Genomic DNA, 15,558 nt, shown 5'->3' with positions numbered 1-15,558 from the left:
GGGTGGTCTTTGATGTACTCCTTCCAGGACTGCCAAGGTTGCCCTCCCCTCCCTCCTCTCCCTGCCACTCCATCCAATGAATGGACGCTCCCATGGCCCAGGCCAAAGGCTTCTACACCAAGAAACTCTTTTGCTTTTCTTTGGTATTTGGAGTGTACTAAATGGCCTTCCTTCTTATTTCTTCCAATACTAATGGGATGTGTGCAGCACTTTGCAGTTTACAAAGCCCATTATTTGCATGAATTTTCAAAATATCCCAATTATCCTATTTGATCGATGCAGAGATGAAGGCTCAAAGAGTTCATGTTTCCTGCCCAGAATTACACATTGTTAATAACAAAGTAAGACTTGAGCCCTGGACTTTTAGTTCTAAATCCCATCATTCTCCCATGATAAGACCCTGTCTGTCAAGGGCCAGCCTGCAGTGACACACTTGGTCTCTGTGCATGTATCAAGGTGCAATCTCTTCCTCAGCCAGGGTGATTTATACTCATTTCACCTTTCTCATTCCTTTCATAGACGTTAGGTGAAACAATAGCTTAAATCACACACACACACACACACACACACACACACACACACACACAAAGGACTTATCTTAAATAGGGTCTTTTGAATTCATATGGTGAGTTTTTGCTTCACCTTAAATTGTTCACTAAAATTAGATCATTAAAGGATGAATTTTTTCTGTGTTTACATCTGAAGCTATCACTGTCACAAACAGCCACACTGTATCCTTCTCAGCTACCAATAGAATTTTTGAAATGGTCCTTTTTTTCTGGATTTTACAGTATTTCAGGAGGTGCAGCAGCCATAATGATGTTTCTGGCTAAACTGTCGTATTCGATAGGTACTGATACATGGATGGAAATATAGAGATGTATTGACAGGATGGAATATGTGTGAAAGGGGATTACCAACTGTTAGCGTCAGACAGCTCATTGGCAAAATTGCAATTGTTTGAGGTTTGGTCCTAAACTTTAAGTGTCTAGAAACCCAGTTTTGTTGACTGTCCTAAAGTCGATCGAGTTTAGGAGGACTAACTCACTCTAACCAAATGCTCAAAAATATCAATTGATAAGTCAGATTGACAATCTCACTCAACAAATGTTTATGGCACATCTATTCCGCAGCAAGTTCCACACTAGGCATAAAGGATTTTGTAGCAGATATTGTTGGGCTCACCCTCTCCCTCACCCCTACCACTCCCGTGCTCTCTGATGTTTCAGCCCTCCCACTTCCAGATGCTAACACCTGCATTCCGTGCTGCACAGGAGCAGCCTGCAAGCCGTGTGGAAGGGAGATAACTGACTGACTTCTTGTTCTCTCAGTCTCTCTAATCTCAGTTTCTCACCTATAAACTGGTGGCAGTAACATTCCCTAGAGCAAAGAGATAAAGGTTGAGTTATATCATGTTATAAAAATTTCCTTGCCTGGTGCCTGGGACATAGTAAACACGTAACAATATTTTAATAAGTGTGCCCTTCCCAAGGGGACCGAAATCTCTGAATTCTTGATAGTCTTAGAAAGACTCCTGGACAGCTTGATCCCATCAACCAAGTTTCCCCAGGGAAGGTCACTCCTGCAGTGTCCAGCTTCCCCACACTGATGGGAATTTTTTTCTATTTTAAGTTTCAGAATGACACGTCCTTAAATTCATGCCTAAATTCTGGGGGATTTTTTTCCTGTAACTCCTCATACATATACTACTTCAATTAGACACCAGCCTAATGGAAGTAAAAGCTATCTTATCACCTAAAAACCTTCCCGTTGTCTCCCCACCCCCCAAAAAACTATTTTTTCCTAGTCTATGAAAATGTTTGTCTTTCTGATTAAATATAAATGACACAAAGATAAATAAGAAATCAACTTTTTTCCTTTTGCAATGGTTTAAAAATAGATTGATTGTCACTTAGATATAATTCTATAATTCCTATCCCTCACTCCCCACAAATAGTAAGATTTTGTGATCAAATTCTCTACTTTCTTTCAGCTTAAATTTAAGGATTGCAAAAAGTTTATTTTTAAGGTATTTCCTATGAGGCGAGTTTGTCATCTGCAGCTGTTATTCTAACAAGTCCATCTTTGGGAATCATGGAGTTTTTATTTCTCCAGTTTTATTTTCAGCTATAGAAGTTAGAAAAGCCAAGTGGTTTATTATTTAATATTGTTGCCCTCAGTTCTTTGACCCTGAAAGCATTAACCCATCATTTTAATTAACATGTGCCTCATATGCCAATAAAACTGATTTTTGAGAGTTATAAAATACTGGGCTTAAAGGAATACTGTATGTACTGTAAAACTAAATTAAAGTAAGATATATTAATCTTTTAAAAGATCACTGATCTTAATTTCCATATTTTGAAAAATCCTGGGAAATATCATAAAAATCTGCTTTCAAAACATATCGATCACAGGACATTGGATAACATAGAACAACCCTTTGTACAGAACAGATTCTGCAAGACTGGTTTCCCCTACCAAGACGTGTTGCTTGTCCTGAAATTAGCTAGTATTTATTCAGTTACACAAAGGATAAAATAGAGACTATCAAAATGATATTCCAGTGGGGGAAAAGTTATTTACTGGGAGTGATAAACTGAGAGTCCATGACTATGAAGTATTATCCAAGGGACACCAGGAGAACTGCATCAGCCATTTCTGTCAGAGGAACAAGGTGAACTTTCCCAGATTTCCCTAGAAAACCTCATCTCAAGTCCTTGGATGGGGGCCAACCACTAGCCATTGGGAAGGGATTACTTTTAAATCAATGGGACCCCCTCTAGGGCAGGCTGAGGGGTAGATGGAACAGCTGTGTGGAGAGGGCCGGTGCCAGAAGAGAGGGGGAGATCCTCCAAGGGCAGCCAACAGCGTTCCCTGGAACACGGAGTCTGGGCATGGATTGCTGCTCCAGGGAACCCAGGGTCTTTTCCAAACTAGTGGGGAGACAGTCACTCCAAGTTTGACCTGGACATTTGACAAACAGATGTGAATAAACAAATAAGAAATAAACCGAGAGGCAAAGAACAAAACAAACTCGATAAAATATTCTCGGTTTGAAAGAATTGAGATGGTGCAATCTAGAGAAGGGAAAGTTAAAAACTGATGAATGAGTGTCTTCAATTATTCAATAGGTAATTATGGGAATGCTGAGTAATTGTTTTCCATTTCTCCAGAGAATTCAAAAAAAGACTTGAGTAAGATCCAAAGAGAGTGCAGTTTGGTATAATAAACTTCCTGACAATAGAGGTGATGACTCCAGGAGAGGTGATCAGAGATCATTGGAGCTGGAGTCTGCCTCGCTGCCCTCTCATCCTGCCACGGCCAGTCCATCGCTAGGCCTGTCTGTTCCAGCTCCCCTGTCCTCATCGCTGTCCTACGGAGACTGCTTTAACTCACGCTGCCACTTACTATTGTTCAATGGGCCTATCAGGATGGCTTCCTAACTGGACTCTTGCCTCCACCCTCTCCATGTTACCCTAAAGATGCTGAGTTATCTAACTAAAAGAAAAAGAACAAAACCTGTCACTCCCATGCTCAAAACCTCTGGTTGGTTTCCAGCTGTCTTCAGGTAAAACGCTAATTTATTTCCAAGGCTGGCCAGGCCCTTCACAGATGGTTCCACCTCTGCTAGCTCAGGCTGTGGCCCATTCCTCTCACATTCAAGCGTGACACATTCACACCTTTAATTGGGGGAAAGGGATTTGCTTTTACACCTGTGTGCATTTCATTTTGCTCTTTGCTATTCTTCTATGCCTCTCTACTTCTTCTCTGAAAACTATTTTTTTAACTTTCCCTGACATAATTAGTCACATTCTTAACAACTTGCACTGACCCATGTATTAAATTAGATTGGAATTCCTTGGTAAAGTGTCTCTTTCTTCTGTAGCCTGTTAGCTTCTCAAGAACAAGGAGTGTCCTGCTATCATCTTTATCTACCTGGTTCCTAACCTGGCACTTGGTTAAGAACTTATTAAATCTTGGTTTCAAAATTTCACTAATTAATGAAGCCAACTCCAACTTGGAGAATGTTAAAGTACAGAACTTTTTTTTTTTTTTTGTAAGTCTGCTTTAGATGTGTTTTTAGTAAAAGATCAATTGTGTTACCCACGGATATGCATTTTAGATTCATGTATGTAGGAGGAGGAAAATCAGACTTACAAGAAAAAATAAATTTGCTAAAACAAATGAAGGAAGAATGAAAGGGGATTTTTATCGCCCGTAGCATTTGCCCCTGGTGCCCCACTCATGGTGGTTGCTTGACAAATTCTTATTGAATCAAACCTTTTATTCTCCAACTGAGACATATGGCATTTTCAATAACACATTCTGTGTCATGTTTGTTTGTTTTGGACTAAAGCGAGGTGCCCAACTTATTCAACTAAATCTGTAAAGAAGAGTTGTGCTGCTATTTCAAATGCATTCTTTCCCTGTGCTGTCCGTCACAAACAATTTTAAAATATGGGCCTAATCACCAGTATTCCGGGGGGCTTACCACATAGGGAGCTGGGCTACAGGAAGGCTCAGAATCACAGCAAGTGTGTATCTGGGCTCCTAGGCGCCAACTGGCATTCGAGCAGCCTCCAGCTGGTGTGCACCTGCACCTGGGATCCCACCTCACCAGGACAAACTCAAGTTCCTGCCCTCAGCCTTGGCATGGGGCAGGCGGAAGGAGGGAGGATGGGTTAGCCAACCTGCAAGTGATCCTGTCATGCGTTTGTACACCAGCCGCTCTTCACGAGATGGACTGAAGAAAGGCAGGCAGGTGGTTATCACTTTTATCAGAGAACAAGGGCCACACACTATCCTACAGCCAGCCTGTCTGGGACCGATTTGGGGGCTAGGTCTAGAAATAGACTTTTAAAAAATAGGAGCTCTGAAGAAAGGGATTTTTTTATTCCTATTATTAATTTTAAAGTGCCATTTTTTTTTCCAATTCTAGGAGGTTCAGATAACCTAGAAATTTGAAACTTACCTAAACAGAAATCAACATGGAATGTTCTTTAATGTTAAAAAAAAGAAATGTCCTTTTTGACCGAGTGTTCTGCTGCAGGAAGGACAGACATAGAATTGTGGAGGAGAAAGGGGCACCCAGCAAGCCAGTAAGATCAGTTAAAAAAACACTGGTGATCAGTGGGGTGGCTTGTCACAGCCAGGTCACCCTCAAATTCTAAAATGTGTCAACCATTAGGTCACCTTTATGAATTAATTTATTTTGGGCTCAGAAAACTGAACTAGATTTTCAAATTCAGTCCATTAGGGAAGGGTAACACGTTCTCTGAGTAGTCACTCTCACATGGATTAATTATAACTAAATTTACCTATCCGTGGTCACCCTGCAGTTATATTCACAAATCATGCATATACCCTGCCAATATTCTAATCTTGATTCTAACTTCTTATTGTTAACAGAATACCAAAGCTTCATTTTCCATTTTAGTTTTAGATACTGGCCTTTCATGGGCATGTATTTACACTTGTTAGTAAATTAGCTTCACACATTTAGACTGCAACAGTCATTAGTATCACAATGATTACAGCAATTATATGAATAATGAGGATCAAGTGATCACAGAAAGACAACTTACTGCAAGTGATGGGCAATGTCAGCCACTTCCAGTGACCAATGTAGTCAGTTCTAGGTTGCTCAGTATGAGTTAAAGATGTTTTTCTGTGATTCAAGAGAGTGTGTTGTATATTCAGCTAAAATTTGACAGATCTAATGCTTACTGTTATTTAATGAAGAACGTGATGAGGCTTGCATGTTTACGAAACCGTGTTGTTTCCTAGTTATCAGTAGTAAGACCATTAGGGTGCATAATTAAAAGAATTAAAAAGATGTGCATGTAATTGTTACAAATACTACAAGTTATCTTATTCAGTAGCCAGTAATTACACTTGGTTAATTGTCTGATTAAGAATCCAACAATTGATACATTTCTTTTTTCTTCAAAAGGGGTTCTACATGAAGTTATATTTTCAGGAATCTACTCTAGGTGATCCCAAATCCTTGGGTCATTTGAACTTTGTAACTAGGTTGGGCTGTCTCGCCTTTCTGTATAGTTTTTGACAGTGCAGTGTGGGGCAGGGTGAGGGGAGAGAGAGCCCACTAGGTGCCAGGAGCACCACCTGATGGACTATGAACTCCCTGAGGACAAAAGTGGTTCTCATTGATCTTTCTCTCCCCAGAATCTTCCCCAATGCCATTCTGGTCATGCTTGCTGTACTCTGTTTTCATACACACAGGTACACGCACACACACACACACACACACACACACACACACACACACACACCCCTCAGCTCCCCTTGAAAAGCTCTCTGGGTAATACTAATTCTGGTAACAATACTCATATTCTTACAGGATGATTTGACATACAGGTCTAGTTTTAAAATGAGATATTATAATAGCCATCAATTCTAATTTTATACACACACATCACTACCTGCCTCTGTTCAAGGCCTAGTGTAATGCATCACAGTCACTTAAACTTTTTAAATAATATATGGCATGCGTACATTTAGGTCTTTCATCAACCTGCAATTAGATTTTGTGTGTTGTGTATGAGGGATGGATCCAGTTTCTTTTTTCCATAAGAGTAACTTATCCTAGTATCATTTATTAAAAAGTTTATCCTTTCCTCATTGATTTCCAGTACTACCTTGACATTTGTACTATAGGTAGCTCTGATTCTTGTATACTATTGTGTTTCCTTGGTCAGCTTATGCCAATATCACAAGGTCTTAATAACTTTAGCTTTATGATATCTGATAAAGCCAGTGCTCCCCATCCTGTTCTTCTGCAAGGCTACTTGGCTATTCCTGGAACTTTGCACTTCCATATACATTTTAGAATTGGTTTGTCAAGTTACAAAATAAAATTTAAAAAATGTTCTACTTTGGTAGAAGGAAGGTTATGCTAAATCCATAGTTCAATCTGGAGAAAAAATTAATATACTGAGTTTACTAATCCATGAACATGGTCCATCTTTTCGTTCGGTTAGGACACTTTCAATACCTTTCAATAAAGTTTTATAATTTAAACAATTTTGCACACATTTTATTATTCTTAATAACTATAAAATGTTAATGCTGTCATGAATGATACATTTTAAATTTGTATTCTGTTCACTGGAGTAATAAAAATGTAAATGATTTTATATAATAATTCACTTTATAGCAACCTTACTAAAATCTCTTGTTAATTCTAACGGTTTATCTTTATATTTGAAGATACATAGACTATCATATCATTTGTTAATAGGAACAGTTTTGTTTTTCCTTCCTAGTTTTAAACTAGTTTTTCTGTTTTGTCCTGCTAGACTGTCTATGGCCTAAAATATAATGTTGAATGGAAGTGGTACTGGGAGCCACCCTTAAAGAGTGGTCTTAAAAAGAAGATTTCAATGTTTTACTGTTTTGTACGATACTGTGCTTTTTCAAAATACTTCTGTTCCTAGTTTTTAAGAGATTTTTTAAAATCATGAGTGGATACTTAATTTTCACAAGCTTTTTTTTTCACATATATTAAGTTCATTATTTTTCTCCTTAATCTGTGAATGTGGTGGATTACGTTAGATTTTCTAACGTTAAATCAACCATGTTTTACTAGGCAGTGCTGCATATTTTTAGTTAAAGCAATCATTGCTACACGTCCAACACGTTTCAACAAGGGATCCACGCTTCTTATAGTCATTCTAGGACCTGAGCTGATAGACAAACCACCTTGCAACATGCTTCCACAGTCACTGTAGCACAGGAACAGGTGATTGAAAGAAAGATCTTTCTGTGGCACTTAAGTGCTCTAGCCCAGAAGTGTCTCCTGTCATGTTTGCCCACAACACTTTTGCCAGAACTACTTATATGGGAGGTGGGGAAATGAAATTCTGCCACATGCACAGAAGGAGTGGGGAACTTGACTTGAGTGAACATTAGAAGCCTCTAATGCACTTGCATTTCTAGAACAACTGCATTTTGCCATAAGAATTGCATTTCTACACATTACTGGATCCCATTCACCAACATTTAGTTTAGAATCTTTTCATCTGCATTCCTAGGTGAAGTTGATCTGGTATTATACTTTTTTGCCACATGTTGGCATCAAGGATTTGCTGGCTTCATAAAATGTGCTTGAGAGTTTCTCCTTCTTCTCTACATTCTGGAGTCATTAATATAGAATAAGAGTTATTCGGTATTTGAATGTGTGGTAGAACAAACCTGTAAAAGAATACCAGGCCTCGAGTTTTATTTAGGGGAAGATTTTCAACTACATGATACATTCCTTATAATATTAACAATATTATTAACATTTTCCATTCTTTCACAACTTAGTTTACTAAGGCATATTTTAGGAATTTATTTCATGAATTTTCAAATTTAATGGCAAAAATTTATTCATGTGTATCTAATATTTTTGGCATTCTCATTTTCAAAATGTTAATGTTATTTTCAGTTTTTATGTTCTTTTTTTTTTTAATCCTGAAAAGTCACCAGAAGTTTGGCAATTTCATTAGTCTTTTCAAAGAAAAAATTTGGGGCTTTATCAATTCTCTCTTTTGATTTTTTTTAAAAAATTCTTTATTTCTGCTCTCAACTTTATTGTCTTCTTTGTGTTTTTCTCTTATCTATTTTTGTTGTCTTTTTTATAACCTCTTAAAAAATATATGTTTGATCCATTAATTCTCAGTCTTCTTTTCTAATATAAACATTTAAGGCTATAAGTGCCCCTCTAAGTGTTCTTCAACCACATTACACAAGTTTGGATAAATTGGTAATGAAATTTGGTAATTCTATTTTGTTCATTTCTAATTTTTTTCTAGTTCCCATTGTAAATTATTTTTTGTCTGTGAGTCATTTAGAAAGATGCTTCTTAATTTCTTGATATATAAGAAGTTTCTGTTATCATTTTTGTTCTGTTTTGTTTTTAATTTTTATTTTAAAATAATTTTAAATCTATGGAAAAAATTGTAAACATAATACAAAAACTCCCATACACCCTTCCTAGATTTACAGTTGTTAGCATTTCTCTCTTCTCTCTGTATGAGTATCTGTGTATATATGTGTGTATGTGTGTAGATATATATGTATATCTATTTACATCTGCATATATTTTGTGTGTATGAATATACATACTCATTCATATATATGTAATATATTTTATATATTACATAGTATAGAGTATGTATAATATGCAATATTATACGCACACATGCATATGCTTTTAAAATTATCATTGTTGAGGCTATGCGGGTATTGAACTTAAACTCTCCCAATTTTCATTTGGAAATCTTTATTTTATTTCAATTCTTTAAAAACTAGAACTTTAGATTCAGGAGTTTTGGGGTTTTCTTCCCTATGCATAATAAAGATATATCACTGTTTTCTTTAGTCTGTGGTTTCTGATGACAATTTGCAAGATATCCTAACTCTCACTTCTATGAAGTTAGTCTGTCTTTTCTCTCTGGCTACATTTATGATCTTCTCTTTGTCTTTGTTATCTTGCAGTTACACTACAATATGTCTAGATACAGATTTCTTCTTATTAATCTTTCATGTAATCTAGATTTCTGGAATCAATGGATTGATATCTAGTCAATAAATCAAGAAAATTCTTAGCCATTATCTCCTCAGTCACCTTCTCTCTTCCTCTTCTTCTGAAACTTAAGCAAGAAATGTGCTACATCTCCTCACTCTATCCTCAATATCTCTGAACCTCTCTGGCATATATCCATCACATTTTATCTCAGGAACCAATTTTTTATATATATAAATTCTTCACTTCTATCTTCTAAGTCACCTATTCTCTCTTTAGGCATGCCTAAATTATTGTTCGAGTCATCAACAAAATTTTTCATTTCAGTTATTACATGTTTAATGTTAAAAGCTTTTTTCTTTTTTTTTTTTTTTACTTTTTGAGGCATTTTTATTTTATATTCTGTGGCTGATAATTCTAATATGTCAAAATTTTATAGGTCTGAATCTGTTGTCTGTAACTTCCACTGGCTTTTGTGTATGACGTCTTGTTTTCCTTATGTGTTTGTTTACTTTTTGGACTGTAGGGTAATCTTTTAAAAAAAATATGTGTTTATTCTTTAAACTAGATTTCTCCAGAATGAGTGTATTTGTTTTTGGAGCACTATCAGTGTGGATTTACTCTAAACGAAATTCTCATTTTGAGGTTTTTAAGTAAGCCTCAAAATTATGAATTATGGACAGTCAGTCTGCAATATTGGTGAAGTCTGTCTTATAACTATGAATTACCAGGATACATTCCCAATCCTATCCCTGCTTAATTCCAAAATATGATATAGACTATGTTTCTTGCAGTCTTCTGGGCAGGGAGTTATTTTTCATTTTTCCTTCTGCTGATTATTTTAGCCCTTTAGGTCTATGTTCATGGACAGTAAAGTGTCAACAATCAGAATCCACACATTATGTGAGCCTTGGGCTTTGATCCTCTCTGCTTCTACAGGCTATGAGAGCACAAATATCAAGTTCACAATTTAGACATACACTCCCTAAAGAAAAATCATTATTTAATGCTTTACTTACTTTTCTGTTTCCCATCTTCACTCAGTCACTAGCCTGAGTATTTTCTGGAATGACCATATTTGAGAAAGAGGTTTATTTCTTTGTTTGCTTTTTAAATTTTTTAAGTTTTCTAAGAATTCATGTTGTTGGAGGCAATGTCAATGATTTGTAGTTTCATGGGCACTGAGGTTCAATCAGATTCTATTCTAAATTTAGAGAGCTTCTAAGTAAGACTAAAATTGAAATAAATTCTTCTTATGTTATATAGATATATGTGTACAGGATCTGAGGTCTGTGCATTTTCAGCTGAATGTCTTTGTCTCTCTAATTACCTTCTACTCTTTGGCCGTTTTATAATATGTCATATCATAAATACAGATGCTCTTCTTTTTCCTAAAATTTTTTTTCTTAAATTCTTAAAACAAATTAAAATTCAGAGGACAGTACTTTGCAATACCTCTTCTTTGATTGTATAAATATTCACAATTTAAAATTGCATTTCTCAAAGTGTTTCAAGGGCCAATTGCATCAGAGCATCTTGGAGAGGTAATTAAATGTGCATATTTCTGGGCCCTTCCTCAGCCCTACTGAATCAGAATCTCTTATAGTGATGTCTATAGTCTCCATTTTAAATTAATAGAGCTCTTGTGCCTGGGCATCGTCAACTTTGAGAATCATATGCTAAAGTTTGTTTTAGAAATACAGATTTGGTTTTATATATTTATTTTTCTAGCACTTACGTGTTTTTCTTTCTTTATAATATTTTTCTAGCATTTCAATTCTCTTACTTTTTGGTTCTTTAAATATTCTTAATATTACCTCATTTGAAATACAGTTTTTAAATGTTATTTAAAACAATAATATACTCCTGACATTTCCTCTATTTCCTTTGTATACAAAGAACATGTAGCAAATGTAGCATAAGTTTTATTTGGGGGTTTTCTTCTTTAGAAAGTTGAAAAATTATAGCTATGTATGGATTAGGTTTATGTACCGCTCACCATGGAAAAAATCCAAAAATTGGCATCTACAAAAATAAGTCCTCTTGAATGTTAGCAGCAGATTACCAGAATTTATTGTTAAAACCTAAGGATCCAAATGAACTCAAAGAGGATTTTTATAGATTAAAGTAGCCTTGACTTTCAATACATTAAATATAAATTTAGTAATATATGTGGGTTTTCTTCATCATCTTTCATATACCCATACATCTTTACTATATCTCTATCTATAGATGTTTTTCTGAGTTGAAGACTGTCGATTACATGCAATATTAAAAGAATATGTTCTGTTGATAACATTTATAAAAAATGTTACTAAACAAGTAAAGTGGCTACTCAAATGTATTAATTAAAAATTATCAAAATAATCTAATAATAGTTAAGAAGTTTGTAGGGCCATCAGTGATCTTTCTAAAAAGAAAGACAATGTGAATTAATTTTTTTTTATTATCTATAAAAATCAAGAGGGAAACAATCTACTTTTACTGTTTTACCAGTGGTCATATTATATTTTTATTTTGTTGATCTCTATTTTACTCTAAGCCTCTATCTTATTTTAAACATCTAATTCTGTATCAGCCTATTTAATTCATTTTCTTGTTTTATTCTTATAACAAGGTTTTGGAGCAGCCTGACTTAAATACATGACTAACCAATTCCCATATATGAGTGTTTTAGCAATTTCTTAAAAATATTTGCACCACATTATAAATATTTCTCCATAACTCCCTTTTGGCTAATCCATTTACTATTTCAGTGTTCAGTGGTTGCAAATCATATACATGAAGCAGGTGTTCTCTGACTGGGTCAATTAACTTAAGATGTTAAGAGGTCACCTGAGCATGATCACAATTGTTTATGGTAGACCAAGTCCAGACATCTCTAGGGTTAGTTGCTTATCATGGTATTAAGAATGCTTCAAATTATCTTTTTTGAGGAAGTGTTGCCATTGAAATTGTTTGTCTTGATGTTATGGATCAATCATGTATCATAGCCAACATGATGGAGGGACATGATATACACTTGCACCTCTCCCACTTCCTAAGTGAGCGGCGGGATCATAATTCAGAAGGAAGCTCATAAATGAACCATTGAGGATAGAAATGAGTGAAGGAAAAACTCTATTTTTACTTACTCTACATCCCTGGAGTGTTCTGTTACAAACAGTTTTCATCTTCTCTAAGTTCCTTTGACTAAAATCTTCCCTTCACTTTTAGGGACTATATTAGGTGAACTCATTATATTCCCTGTTGCATTAGCTAAGCTTTTCCTTCAGTAACACAATTTATTTTTATCTTGAAATTAGTAGCAGCTTTATGACTTTTGACAACTTCATATCACCTTCAAACTCATCCTTACACTCACCTTTAGATACAAAATGTTCAAATTCAAACTATATTCTCTTTTGAAATACCAATTAAATTTAGAGGTGATATTAAGGTAAAAATGAAAGTAGAAAACACTAGAGCTTTACCTAATAATGTTATCATCAATCTCTATGCCTGGGGACCAACTTACGGTTGAAACATAGTCCTAACAAGTTCCTTCCAGTATGTTCAGTAACTCATTTTCCTTGAATGGGGTCCCAGATAGCCCCTGATATATACTAACTTCTGAATGATATTGAATCTTGAATCGTGTGATGTTCCAGTACACTAAGCAGTTCAGTCTTAAGTTTTAGGCATATTTTTAGCTTTCATCATAATAGGTGCTGTCTGCAGAGTGAAGGAGAATTTTTTTTTTTTTTCAATTTACAGAGCATCACTTCTTGGCCTTTCAGCTAAGATCAAGCGTATATCTGTTCTTATCAGTTTAAATTTACAGAATATAGAACTTGAATAGTGTCTTAGTCTGTTTTCTGCTGCTGTAACAGAATACCTGAGACTAGGTAATTTATAAAGAAAAGAAAATTATTTGGCTTATCAAGGCCTGGAAGTCTGAGATCGAGGGGCCACATGATCTGGTCAGGGCCTTCTTGCTATGTCATCCCATGGAGGAAGATGGAAGGGCAAGGGGAAGCGGGTTTAACTCATCCTTTAATCAGGAACCCACTCCTGAAAAAACTAACCCACTCCCAAGGTAAAAGCATTAATCCATTTGTGAGGGCAGAGTCCTCATGACCTAATCACCCCTTCAAGTTTCCACCTCTCAACACCGTTACACTGGGGATTAGGTTTCCAACACGTGAACTATGGGGGACATACTCTAATTGTAGCAAATACCTAATGGAAAAATACCATAGAAGAAAACCCCAGATCAAATGACCTTTTTTACTAGTGATTTCATGTAAGTTCCTGAAGTTAATTTTATCTTTTTCAACTCATAAAATTTGCTATAAAGAACACAGGTGATCTAAATAATACGAGTTTCAGATACAAGTGGAAAGTCATGACAATTTCCCAAGATGCTCTTCGGGGTAAGTGGAATCTCCTCAGGAACCACTTCCCAGATCAATCCAGCCTGTCCATAAAAACACATTTATATTGTCCTCTCTGAGCCTGCTGCTAACAGTTGTACTCTTACATTATGAATGAGTCTTTGCTTGTTGCATGAACAAACTGCATAGTGTTCCATTAGTGATTTTCAATTTCATGCTAAGCTTTGCAATTTATTAGTGTTATTCAAGCTAATGTACTATTATTTTGCATATTTTATATAATTTGTTATTCATGCAATGCGATATTTAAGTATTGGGGATCAATAAGTTTTCTACATCATTTATAAATTTGTGAAGTTAAAGACTAATTCAATTAAATATCCTACTACATTGACTTTGTTCTGGGAGTTACTTTTTAAAAAATGTATCCTATCCTTTTCAAAACTTGGGACTATGTTTTGGCAAGCAAAATTTTTTAAAAATATTTTATTAGACAACATGAGTGTTTGTATGCATGTATTGAAGCTATGTGGTAATAAAATTCAAATGAATTTGAATTATGAAATGGTAAGTGATAAGAGATAATTTTGTACAAATTTTGCTTTATGCTCAGGAAATCTATAGGACACATATACTTAATTTTTCACATTTACTTATCTCTATGGTGCTTGTTTTAAATTCTGGAATGCAAAATCTGCTAGATAAATCTTTGTATTTTTAGCCTAAATGTTAGGGGATGGGAAAGAAAATATATATCATACATCTCTCATATATACACATACACGTATACATACAATGTTTTAACATACATTTAAGTGTTGGAGCAACCTTCCTTTCTGACACACTTACCTAGCCATTCATCTCTTATTAAGTTCAAGGGCAAGTGCAGAGATCCAATTACAGAATGTGTACCTGCTTTGCTCTGATTGGTGAGACTTGCCAGATTCATGCATTTATTAATGCTCTATACCTAGAAACAGGAGTTGTATCAGCAAGAAATTTGGTTGGCCTCACAGTAAGCCATTTACTGCGTTTACTATAAAGATATATAAATTATTACTACAGATTACATCCTGTATTCCTGATCCCTATTCAGACTGGAAGAGGACAAATGTGCTTCTCTCAGGGAAGGATTATTTAGTGGCTTGAGTCTCTTCCTCTCTCCTATTGGCATCTCGTACCTTTCTTCATTTTTCTGGCCATTCCTATTTATACCAAAGTTTTGTGTTATTTTTGAAAAATTCTTATGAATTAACTCACATGCATGCTCTCATTCTTCATAGTGCTGTTCATCTGTAGGCATTTAAAGTCATTTATTTTCCTACATGGGTTTTCTACTATATTTCAATTTCTCTTTCCTGTTGTTCTTACTGTTGCCTGGACTATATGTTTTTCTAACTTTAGATGTTAAAACTTTAAAATCTTAGAACTACTTATTGTCCAAAATTTGAGTCACTTGGAGTTTGTCTATAAATAATAAAAAATAAACATATATGAAAATATTTTGAAATTTTGAAATGCTATCTTACCTTTTTTAAATCTAGCTTTGAAAAATTATAGGATATTTCTAAGGATTTGAGCTTCTCTGCAGGAATGATGGAGACGAAACTTTTAGAAAGAGCTTGATTGCTTAATAGAATACTTTGCCTT

General features: G+C 35.3%; 1 pseudogene; it reads left to right on the top strand.

Moving 5' to 3' along the window:
• The first annotated feature begins 13,291 nt into the window (after positions 1 to 13,291).
• Positions 13,292 to 13,462, top strand: LOC123638949 (annotated as a pseudogene).
• Positions 13,463 to 15,558: the final 2,096 nt, after the last annotated feature.

Source organism: Lemur catta, chromosome 5, assembly GCF_020740605.2.
Source record: "Lemur catta isolate mLemCat1 chromosome 5, mLemCat1.pri, whole genome shotgun sequence".
Taxonomy (NCBI): domain Eukaryota; kingdom Metazoa; phylum Chordata; class Mammalia; order Primates; family Lemuridae; genus Lemur; species Lemur catta.
The sequence above is the reverse complement of the archived record's forward strand: the minus strand, read 5'-3'. Positions and strand labels throughout refer to the sequence as shown.